Source organism: Pteropus alecto, unplaced genomic scaffold (genome assembly GCF_000325575.1).
Source record: "Pteropus alecto unplaced genomic scaffold, ASM32557v1 scaffold5, whole genome shotgun sequence".
In the NCBI taxonomy this organism is placed as follows: Eukaryota; Metazoa; Chordata; class Mammalia; order Chiroptera; family Pteropodidae; genus Pteropus; species Pteropus alecto.
In genome coordinates this window covers 544,989-554,856 of record NW_006441953.1, presented here as the reverse complement: position 1 = coordinate 554,856, position 9,868 = coordinate 544,989, and the positions used below count along the sequence as shown (strand labels likewise).

The following is a 9,868-nucleotide window of genomic DNA, read 5'->3' as shown; positions in this document are numbered from 1 at the left end:
TTTGTGAACTCTGTCAACACCTACTATTAAGTTTAACACATTTTCAAAAACAATTTTTAAAGTGCAGTAAAACTGAGAAGATGTTCTGTAACACTAACACTTGGAAACATAAAAATGTTCAATATCTACAACAAATTCTCTAATTATATTTTATGTATCAGTACATGCTTTTCTGTTCATGTTATACTTATCTAGTAGAAAATGTTGACAATATGCACACTACAATAAACAAATTTATTTTATTAATTTTTTTAACGCTTACAGCACCTGGTCTTCCCAGGTGGTCTCCCATCCAAGTACTAACCAGGCCTGACTCTGCTTAGCTTCTGAGATCAGATGAGATCGGGCACGTTCAGGGTGGCATGGCCATAGACCAATAAACAGTTTTAAATTAAAAAACAACAACAACAAAGGCTAGTTGGGTAGTACTTTATCTTTAAATTTTTACTTCTATTCTCATTATAAAAATATTTAAATAAAAGTTTTAAAAACTTCTTAATGAAAGTAACTTTTAAAGTAATGTACAGTTTTGAATTTCTGCATTATGTTCTTTTAAACAGACATTATACTATATTATGTGAAACCAACAGTAAAATCCAGAGAGACACTTATAAAATGTACTACTACTTTTTAAATTTTAAAAAAAGCAACATAAATTATACAAATCTATTTCTACTTTAATAGATTGCATTTAAATAAAATCAATTTCCTCTGGTTAAAGATGATACATGATAAATGATAGATTAGATAATAGAAGATAAATGATAGATAGATAGATAGATAGATAGATAGATAGATAGAGAGATAGATAGATAATAAATAGATGATAGATAGATAGATAGATGATAGATTAGATAGATGATAGATAGATAGATAGATGATAGATTAGATAGATGATAGATAGATAGATAGATAGATAGATAGATAGATAGATAGATAGATAAAAATAAGGAAGCTACCTCTCTGCAAGTCAGATATCTCACTTCTTAAGTAGAGATGCAAGAATATGATTTTTTTTGCTAGCATCATGGAGTGAGCAAGCAGGTCCCATTTTTCCAAAGTTTCTTTGTCAAGAAACAGGTCTTCAAATAGCTTGCATCCTTTCCTCAACTAGACCATAGTTGGGTTCCTTAATATCTCTGAATCTCAGTTTCTCTATCTGTAAAATGGCCACAATAATAATCCTTATTTTATATAGTTACTGCCCGAAATAAAGTAGCAATGCTAAAAAGCCACGTAAAGTGCCTAGAATCTTTAATAAATGATCAATAAGTATTCACTCTGATTAAATAACTCAGTTCTGAAGACTGTGTCTATTATTTATAGTTATGGGACAGGCAAGGTAATGTATGCTATTGGATTTTGAGCATATATTTTGCCTCATGTATAGTATCTTGAATGCTACATTTTAAAAATTAGGTTTTAAATGTACCAAAATTTCAAGCAATTGCTTTATGGTACCATAGTTATTGGTCTTTTAAGTTAATACATAATTTCCTTTTTAAGCAGGTATTGTACAGCTTAACAATTAAAAAATCAACCACGGTTGCAATGTAGAAGAGTAATGATATTGGTAACACACAGTGTCCAGGAGGAATAGGAGGAGACCAATTTGAGAGGAAGATTTTCAAATGTGGAGGGTTCACTGCAAAGTGGACTTCAGGATTTTGGTAAGGGTCAGATAAGCATGAGCGCCTTGGAAGCAAGGTTTTAGACTGGTGAGGTCTTTCAATTAGACAAGGATCTTCAAGTGAAAAACTTAAGTCCACATTAGAAAAATATTATGAAGAAAATCTAACCCTTCCAAAATAATGTCATAACCTTACTGATGTACTTGTCCTCATTTTGGAACTGAGAGAAGGGCCAGAAAATTTAGTTGTCTCAGTTTCTATGGTCTGAACACCTCGGGCTCTCAACAGCTTTAAGCAAAAATTTGCTTGTGATCACAGAACAATGTATGCTTAACCTACAGCTTCCAAAATGCTTTTTGACTGCTTCCCATCTCTGCTGCTTTGTTGTACTCCGGGAATGCTCTCCCCACTTCCCCTTTCTTCCTATTTCAACTATATGCATCAATTAAGACTTATTCAAATGCCATCTTGTCCGTGGAGCCTCTTCAGTGCCTTCAGCTCTGATTTCTTTTACTTGGTGCTCTGTCCAGGCAGACCTCGGAGATATTGTAAGTTCGGTTCCAGACCACCGCAGTAAAGCTGATATCGCAGTGAGTCACATGAATGTTTTGGTTCCCAGTACATATAAAAGTTATGTTTACACTATACTGTAGCCTATTAAGTGTATGTTAGCATTATGTATAAAAATAGAGAGAGAGAGATAGCTTAATTTAAAAATACTTTATTGATAAAAAGCGCTAACCATCATCTGAGACTGTTGGAAAAATGGTGCCAATATACTTGGTCAACACAAACCTTCAATTTGGAAAAAATGCAGTATCTGCAAAGTGCAATAAAGTGAAGTGCAGTAAAAGTAGGTATGCCTGTATTTTTATGACATTTGATTTCTATCTTGATTACACCTTACTACACTCTAAGAAGAAATGTCTATCTCTTCTGAACGTGAGCTCTGTAAGTTTCAGCACTCTGCCTTCCACGTCTTTGTACACAGTGCACTGCCCTTTATAAGTATTTAAAAACTTCTCTGAAGTGAGTGAATAAATGAAGGCTACATGGCTTAAAGTTACAATGTGTGCTATTTATGACTGCATAGCAAGAGTAATAACAGATACTGTGCTGGCTAAATAACCATGTTCCTTTGGAAATCCGCCTTCATTCACTTTCTGTAACACCACAGAGGCCTCAATAAATTATTGAACCATAACCTATCTCCTGCATTTCCAGATGACCTACATTTTAAACTTCAGACCAGTGAACCAATTCACAAATTGGATTGGCAAAGCTGTTTTAAAAAAATGCTCCTGGATACAGGCTTCCTTGAAAGAAAATTTACTGGATGCACTAAGGATTATTCAACTCATCACTGCATGTACAGCTTCTTTACCAAAGGTTAGCATTTGAAAGGAAAACAAGAATGTACATAACTATTTCCTCCCTGCTTCACCTCTGTACTTTGTGTCACTTTGTCAATGAGGTCTTCCCTCATTACACTGCTAATACTCCACACCACCTGCTCCTCCTTCACTGCCTTACATTTTTTTCTTAAAAAATCTCTGTAACATATTATATCCTTTATTTAACTACAATGTCTATTGTTTATTGTCTGTCTTCTTTGCTAGTATGTAAGCTAGATATTTTGTTTTGTTTTGTTCACCGATGTACTGATATATCTGAAGAATCTACAACAATACCTTGAAGACATGAATAAATCAGTGATTCAAGGATTGTTCTTCTAAAAAATATGTTTCCGCTGAGGTAAAAGGCCAGAAGTAGAACTACTGAAGATATAACCTAGGAAGACTGAAGAAGTTTAATATGCCAAGAAGAAAAATATATATAGTTATGTTTACATATAGAGTCTCAGGTAAGAAATGGATGGAGGTGAAACCTAATATAAAACCTCAGCTGTGCCCACAATGTCTGGGACAGCTTATAGGTACAGTACATTACCAGAAAGAAAACAATCTACCATCATTAGCTGATCGTGCATACATGTGCAGAGGCGGTTGCAAGATATAACTTTTCCACTGAGTTCCTTCTCAGTTGGTTTAGAGAAGGTTTCTCAGCCACGGCACTATTGACATTTTGGGCTCGATGAAACTTTTTTTGTGGGAGCTGTCCTGTACATCAGGGGGTGGTTAGCAGCATTCCCGGCTTTATTTGCTAGTCACCAGGATCATCTAACCCCAAGTTGTAGCAGTCAAATATGACTCCAGAAATGGCCAAATGTCGTCCACTGCCAAATGAAAGTGGGGCAAAACTGCCCCTTGTTGAAAATCACTGGTTTAAAGTCTGCCTGGGTTGAGCGTCTTCCTGTCTTTCCCTCTTTTACCTCTCTTCCTCTTCTTTCCTCCCTCCTTCTTTCACATCTGTTTCTTCAACCCCTCTGACTTCCCCAGAATATCCGGGCTCCATCCTGGAGGCTTCTCAAGTTTACAATGACCACCATTCTTGGCTTTGTCCTGAAAATCTAGTGCATAATACTTATTGACCATTCCAGGTGTAAGTTTAGGTCAGTCGATTCTTCATAACAGAGGATCTACAAAAGAAAAAAGAAAGAAAGAAAAGGTAAACAAGTCATCTCGTTAATACTGATCACCTTTTATAAACGATTTCTGAGCATTGTTAGACAAAGTTCCTGCCTTTATTACTCCACCCAAAGGAATAGAAAGGAAGAAGAGAAAGAAACAGAGAACCTCGTTTGCTGCACAATACCTCTTGCACACTAATTATTTCAGGAGTGGGAAAATGGGGCTCCTCAGTGTTGAGCACTCCAAAACACTACAATCCTTTCAATAATACATTTAAATCAGACTGACTTTCACTTCTGATATCTCTGAGAAAGAGACTAAAATGTATACCCTCAGTTAATGATAGGGGAGTGAAATACTGTATCTTATTTGTTCTGATGTTTTTTTCTACTAATTTTTAAGTATCAAAATCCTCGACAGGATCTAGCAGAGGCAAGGAGGGGTAGAGAAAGTTATTAAGAAATAGTACAGCCTTTGATCTTGATACTTGCCCAAAAGAAAAAAATTTTAAAGTCTGCTTTAGCCTTTAAATAGCTTTGCAAGTCACATTTCATGACAACACTGTCTAGAAAAATGCACCGTGAGCCCAAGTCACCAGTACAAAAGCAAAACATTCGCTATAAATATCATGGTGAATCAGATTGCACCAGAAAGAAATAAACTCCCAAGAAGCAAATCTGAGATTTTCCAGGAAGCCTGGGTTCTTTCAGGGCATTATAGGGATCAGATGATGGGCAAAAATTTAAGAGATCTCCGAACACACAGCTACCTAGACACACACCCACAATTAAATTGGGAGCTCATCTTCCTGAGTTCACAGCAAGGATATAAAAAGCAGAGACAGAAGGTTGATCTAAATTAAATACTGTTTCCCTCATGTCTTTAAAACTCTTGTACTTTTTTTCCCTTTACAACCAGCTTTTCATACCTCCTGACTATTTATTTACAGATTTTTTGGCTTTGAATGTACTATAAGTAAAATGTTACCAGCCTCCCTTATGTTACATCCTCCTGAACACCAGATGAAGTTGCTTTCAATTGCAATCAGCCTAGAATTGCTCACTTAATCTCCACTGCAGCTTCTGTTTTCAGATTCAGGTGGCCCAGAAGAAAAAAGGTAGAGGAAACAGGATGAGATAAAAAGAAAATCCAAAGCATTTTGGCATCAGCAGCATTTCAAAGCATCCATTGGTTCAATGAAGTGAAAAGGGAAAATGCTTATTTATGGAAAAATAAGACACACTAGGCACAGTAACTTTCATTTTAAATAAGTAAGTGCGTGCTAAACATAAACATACTAAAAATATTTACGAAAAGCTGATGAGATGTCAAGTAAGATAAGTTTGTAGTAAGGGAGTCACTCATTTTCTTACAGGAAAGTGAATTTGAGTTAGATTTAAAAGGAAATTAAAGATGCAGCTTATGAGAAAAAAATGAGAGAATGTTGTTAGAAGAATTATCTTTATAACAGGACATAGAAAGCCCCAATGTTTAGAATGAATATTTAAAGCTACTGATCTTTATGAAAATAAAATGTATCATATCAATTTTATTAAAATTATGTTCTGGTTCCCATTCTGCCAGTAACCAGTCTCTGTGACCTTATAAATACTTCTCTTTTCCGTATTTTTGTTTCATGGCTTTATAAGTAAGACAATTAGACTAGGTTATATCTTAAAGTCTACTAAAACAAATAGACAAAATCTGTGTAGCCTCCGAGTACTCTTCCAGTTCCAAAGACTTACCTGGAGTAAATGTAAAGGTAATATTTTTTCCTTTATTCTTTATTTTTAAAACTCTCAAACTGCTTATTTATAGTTTCTTTAAAATGTCTTGAAGAAAAAAAGAAACATAAACATATCCACAAAATGAGTTCTAGTTATTTGTGGAGCAGGCAATTATTGAAAGAATGTGAAATACAAGGCCTGTAAAGGCTCTTCCTACTCGTCTGTTGAAATGTTTTAATTTTCTACCTTTTTATCTAGACTGACATTCTATTAACCAAGAGAGATAAAAAATGTAAGCAATCTAATGTATTAACAGGACTTATAGAATATCTGATGTGTAGTGGCCACCCATTCTTGCCTGAAAATTAGAGCACTTAGGGATTGGAACTAAGTCAGATAAAGTTTGGAGGTAAACTGAAAGAGATGGGAAAGGCATAGAGCCTGAGGCACTGCAGAGGAGGGCTAAAGCATCCTATAAGGAAGCCATGGCTTTCAAGCTAAGTATCTCAGAAAGCCAGAAGACACTGTTTAGCCAGGGTGAGAATGAGCAAAATTTGCTCAGGTTGCATAGAGAGGAAGGTAGATGGTCACTGAAGATAAAAGCCTACTCTATGATTTTACCAAAGACTCTCCTTGTTCAGATACAAAATATTTGTTTAAGAATGTTGCCAGACCCACTTCCAAACACATCTATCTGCAAGTCAAAATGTCACATGTATCCCCCTAAGCTAAGCCCTCCAACCCCAGGAACCACTGAGTCTTCTTTGACGTGGACATCAGAGGCAAGCAAGTTGGTCAAATTATCTTAGAATTGTACACGAACTGCAGAAAATGTTTGTGCATCGTGTACAGGAAAAAGCATTGGACCCAACACTGGGAAACCTCTCCATTTCAAAGAATGTCTGTTTCGTCAAATTATTAAAATACTTATGATTCAGGGAAAAGGCTTCTCAAATCAGAATGGGACAAGTGGAGAAAGTATTTATGGTGAAAAATTTGAAGATGAAAGTTTCTATTATAAGCATGAGCAGGAGGGTTTATGGAGCATGGCAAATGCAGGCTGTAATACAAATGGTTCTCAGTTCTTTATTACAACAATTCCAACTGCACGCTTAGGTGGGAAACATAGGTATTTGGCCAAATAATTAAAGGAAAGGGGAAAAAATAATAATTAAAGGAATGGGTATGGCGGGAATTCTGGAAAATGTAGAAGTGAAAGGTAAAAAACCTGCCAAAGTGTGAGTTATTGCAGAATGCAGAAAATTGAAGGAAGGGGATAATTGGGAAATATTCCCAAAAGTTGGCTCTGGTGACAATCACGGAGAGTTCCCAGAAGCAGATATAGATTTTAAAAATGTAGATAAAACATTATTAATAACTTAAATAAAAAACATTATAAATACTTTTTTTAAGTCTCAGAACTGGGAGATGGACATTAAAAAATATATAAAGTTTTAAGATACGTGGAAGTTTCAAAAGCTGCTATTGAGAAAGCAGAAAGATCGAAGCTGCAACCTATAGCTTTAAGCTGCATGATGAATACTGGTGTTTGTCAACCAAAGATGTCAAATTAGCCAGGAACAATTGACAGTTGTTTGGAGGCTCTTGAAACAGATCCGTCAAATACCTGAACACTGTACTATAGAGCTCAAGGATGGCAAGGATTAAAAAAATATGATCAAGCATTGACTGCTCTTAAAACAGCTCGGAGATAGCACTAAAATATAAAGCTATCCAGGCAGAATTGCTGAAAGTCAAATGAAAGATAAGGCACAAAAAGATAAAGAGAATGTAACATATGCAAAAATGTTTGCTTAATAAAGAATTCAGTTTTGCTTAAATATATTGTATAAAGGCAATAAGAAAATTTAAGGGGTTTTGTCTGTTACATATGATTCTTAATGTGCTTCCTTTGATACTTCAGTTCTCTACTGTTAACAGTTTAGGAATATTGATATGAGTTTACTCTTAATAAAAGTGTTACAAAATACCAAAAAAAAAAAAAAAAAAGTTGCCATATGCAAAGACTGACTGGCCAGGTCTCTTTATCCCAAAATGAATAAGCACTAACCAAACAGTACTGGCAAATTCTTCCAGATCTCGTGGGCTTTAAAGTATGTGTGAGGAGGCCAACTGTGCTGTCTGACCAAGACTCCCCTGATAGAAGAGGAAACAAAGTCCAAGGGGACTGACCTGCTTTTACCAATTCAACTTCTAGAAAAAAAAAATCTAATTATTGAATGCTGGAGTTCTTCCAGAAATGAGGCTAATTGGTGACTTAGTTGCTGAGTCAACTAGTCCTGTTAGACTGTCAATTATTGATTTTTTTTTTCACTTTTAATGTTTTTAAATGGCAATTCTAGTATATAAGAGAATGAATGCATCAGATCATGCTGCCTTGATTCTAATGGTTCCTTCATAAGCCCTAGAACTAAATGAAAATGTATTGTGTGAAAGAAGACTCCCTCTCCATGTCCACTCCTTGTTTCACTTTATAGAATTCCATTAAAGTACAATTTCTCCTTTTTTCCAAATTCAAAGGAGTTGGCGATAAGAAGGGACCATGGAAGATTTTCCTTAACCCTGAATCAGCAAACCAAAAATTAGAATTTGTTGCATTCCTAGTACAAAGTTCAGGGACCATAGCCAACATTTCCTTCCAGAGGAGCTTAGTGCAATAATTCTTTGAAGTATGTAATCTAAAGAAGCTTTTATTTCATGAAAAGTCTCCATCTGAGCATGTCTATTTTTTAAAAGGTAGATATACAAAGGCTAATTCATCTTCTAACACACATATTTTATAAACAGTGCATAATCTTAATGAGAGGGAGGAGAATCATGCAACTCTAATAATAATGCAGATCTGTAAAATCTCTGATGTGCTGCTGAAAAAGCAAAAAAAAAAAGAGAGAGAGATTAGCATTTAGACAATTATGCTGGTGGTCAATAAACATCCTCAATCTCATTCAGAAAAATATTGAGCTATGAGTTTTATGTCCTGAAAATATGTGGATGTAGAAATCAATTTAGAACAAGTTCTTTCTAATAAGGAATTCTAATTCTTTGTCTACATGTCTTTCTGATGTTTCGAAAGAGGTACAACTGGCCCACCATTGAAGAGATATGCCCTCTCTGTTTTCCCTTTTTATGGTCATATATTTGTGTTGAGCAACTCTATTTTCTTTCCTGGTTCCTTTGATGTAAGACAGTTGGCTAGGGTTAAGAACTTAGCATCCTATAACAACTAGTCATTTAATTCATAGCTAAATTATGAGGGCCTCCCAAGACCACCACACTTCACACTTCTTGATGATCCACCTTGGTATACCCAACAGATGTTATTTACATGCATAAAACACCTCCATACACAATGGCATGATGCTAAAAATAACTCTCCTTCCTCTCCCACTTATAAAGGGGAATTGTAATGATTATAAATAAGGAAAATTTTTAACTGAGTTAATTTGTTTTTAAAAAAATTAAAACGTTCACAAAATGTAATAGTTTATATTTGTAACAAATTTTTTGTGATGCACCTTTACAATTGAATAGGAACTTCATTGTGTCATAGAAGCATATAAATTAATAATTCTTAATAAATTATTCTAACCCAAAGACAAAAATAAAATAAGTACATTTCAGTAAAAAAAAAAACAAAAAAAAAAAACCTATAGTTTGTCAGAAAGCTGTAAATTCACATAAGGAGCTTTCGCTGAAGATTTTACTCTGAGATGGAAAAACTCTCCTGAAGCAAAATAATTTACCACTAAAATGTAGTCTTTATCTAATTTAAGTCATGTCAGCTGAGTCAGTACTACATTCTTCTCTACACCTAGTCAGATGAAAGAACTAAAGAAATATTCTAAGGTAGGAATTTAAATTGTGGGAGAAAATGGCTAACATTTAAGTGATATTCAATTTGTTCCTAAACATGACTTATAAGATCCATCAGAGCCTGATGCTTACCTCTATCCTTTAC

General features: G+C 34.9%; 2 pseudogenes; one reads left to right on the top strand and one right to left on the bottom strand.

Moving 5' to 3' along the window:
- Positions 1-255: 255 nt before the first annotated feature.
- LOC112485739 lies at positions 256-374 on the bottom strand (annotated as a pseudogene).
- A 6,221-nt stretch (positions 375-6,595) lies between these two features.
- Positions 6,596-7,707, top strand: LOC102879527 (annotated as a pseudogene).
- The last annotated feature ends 2,161 nt before the right edge of the window (positions 7,708-9,868 follow it).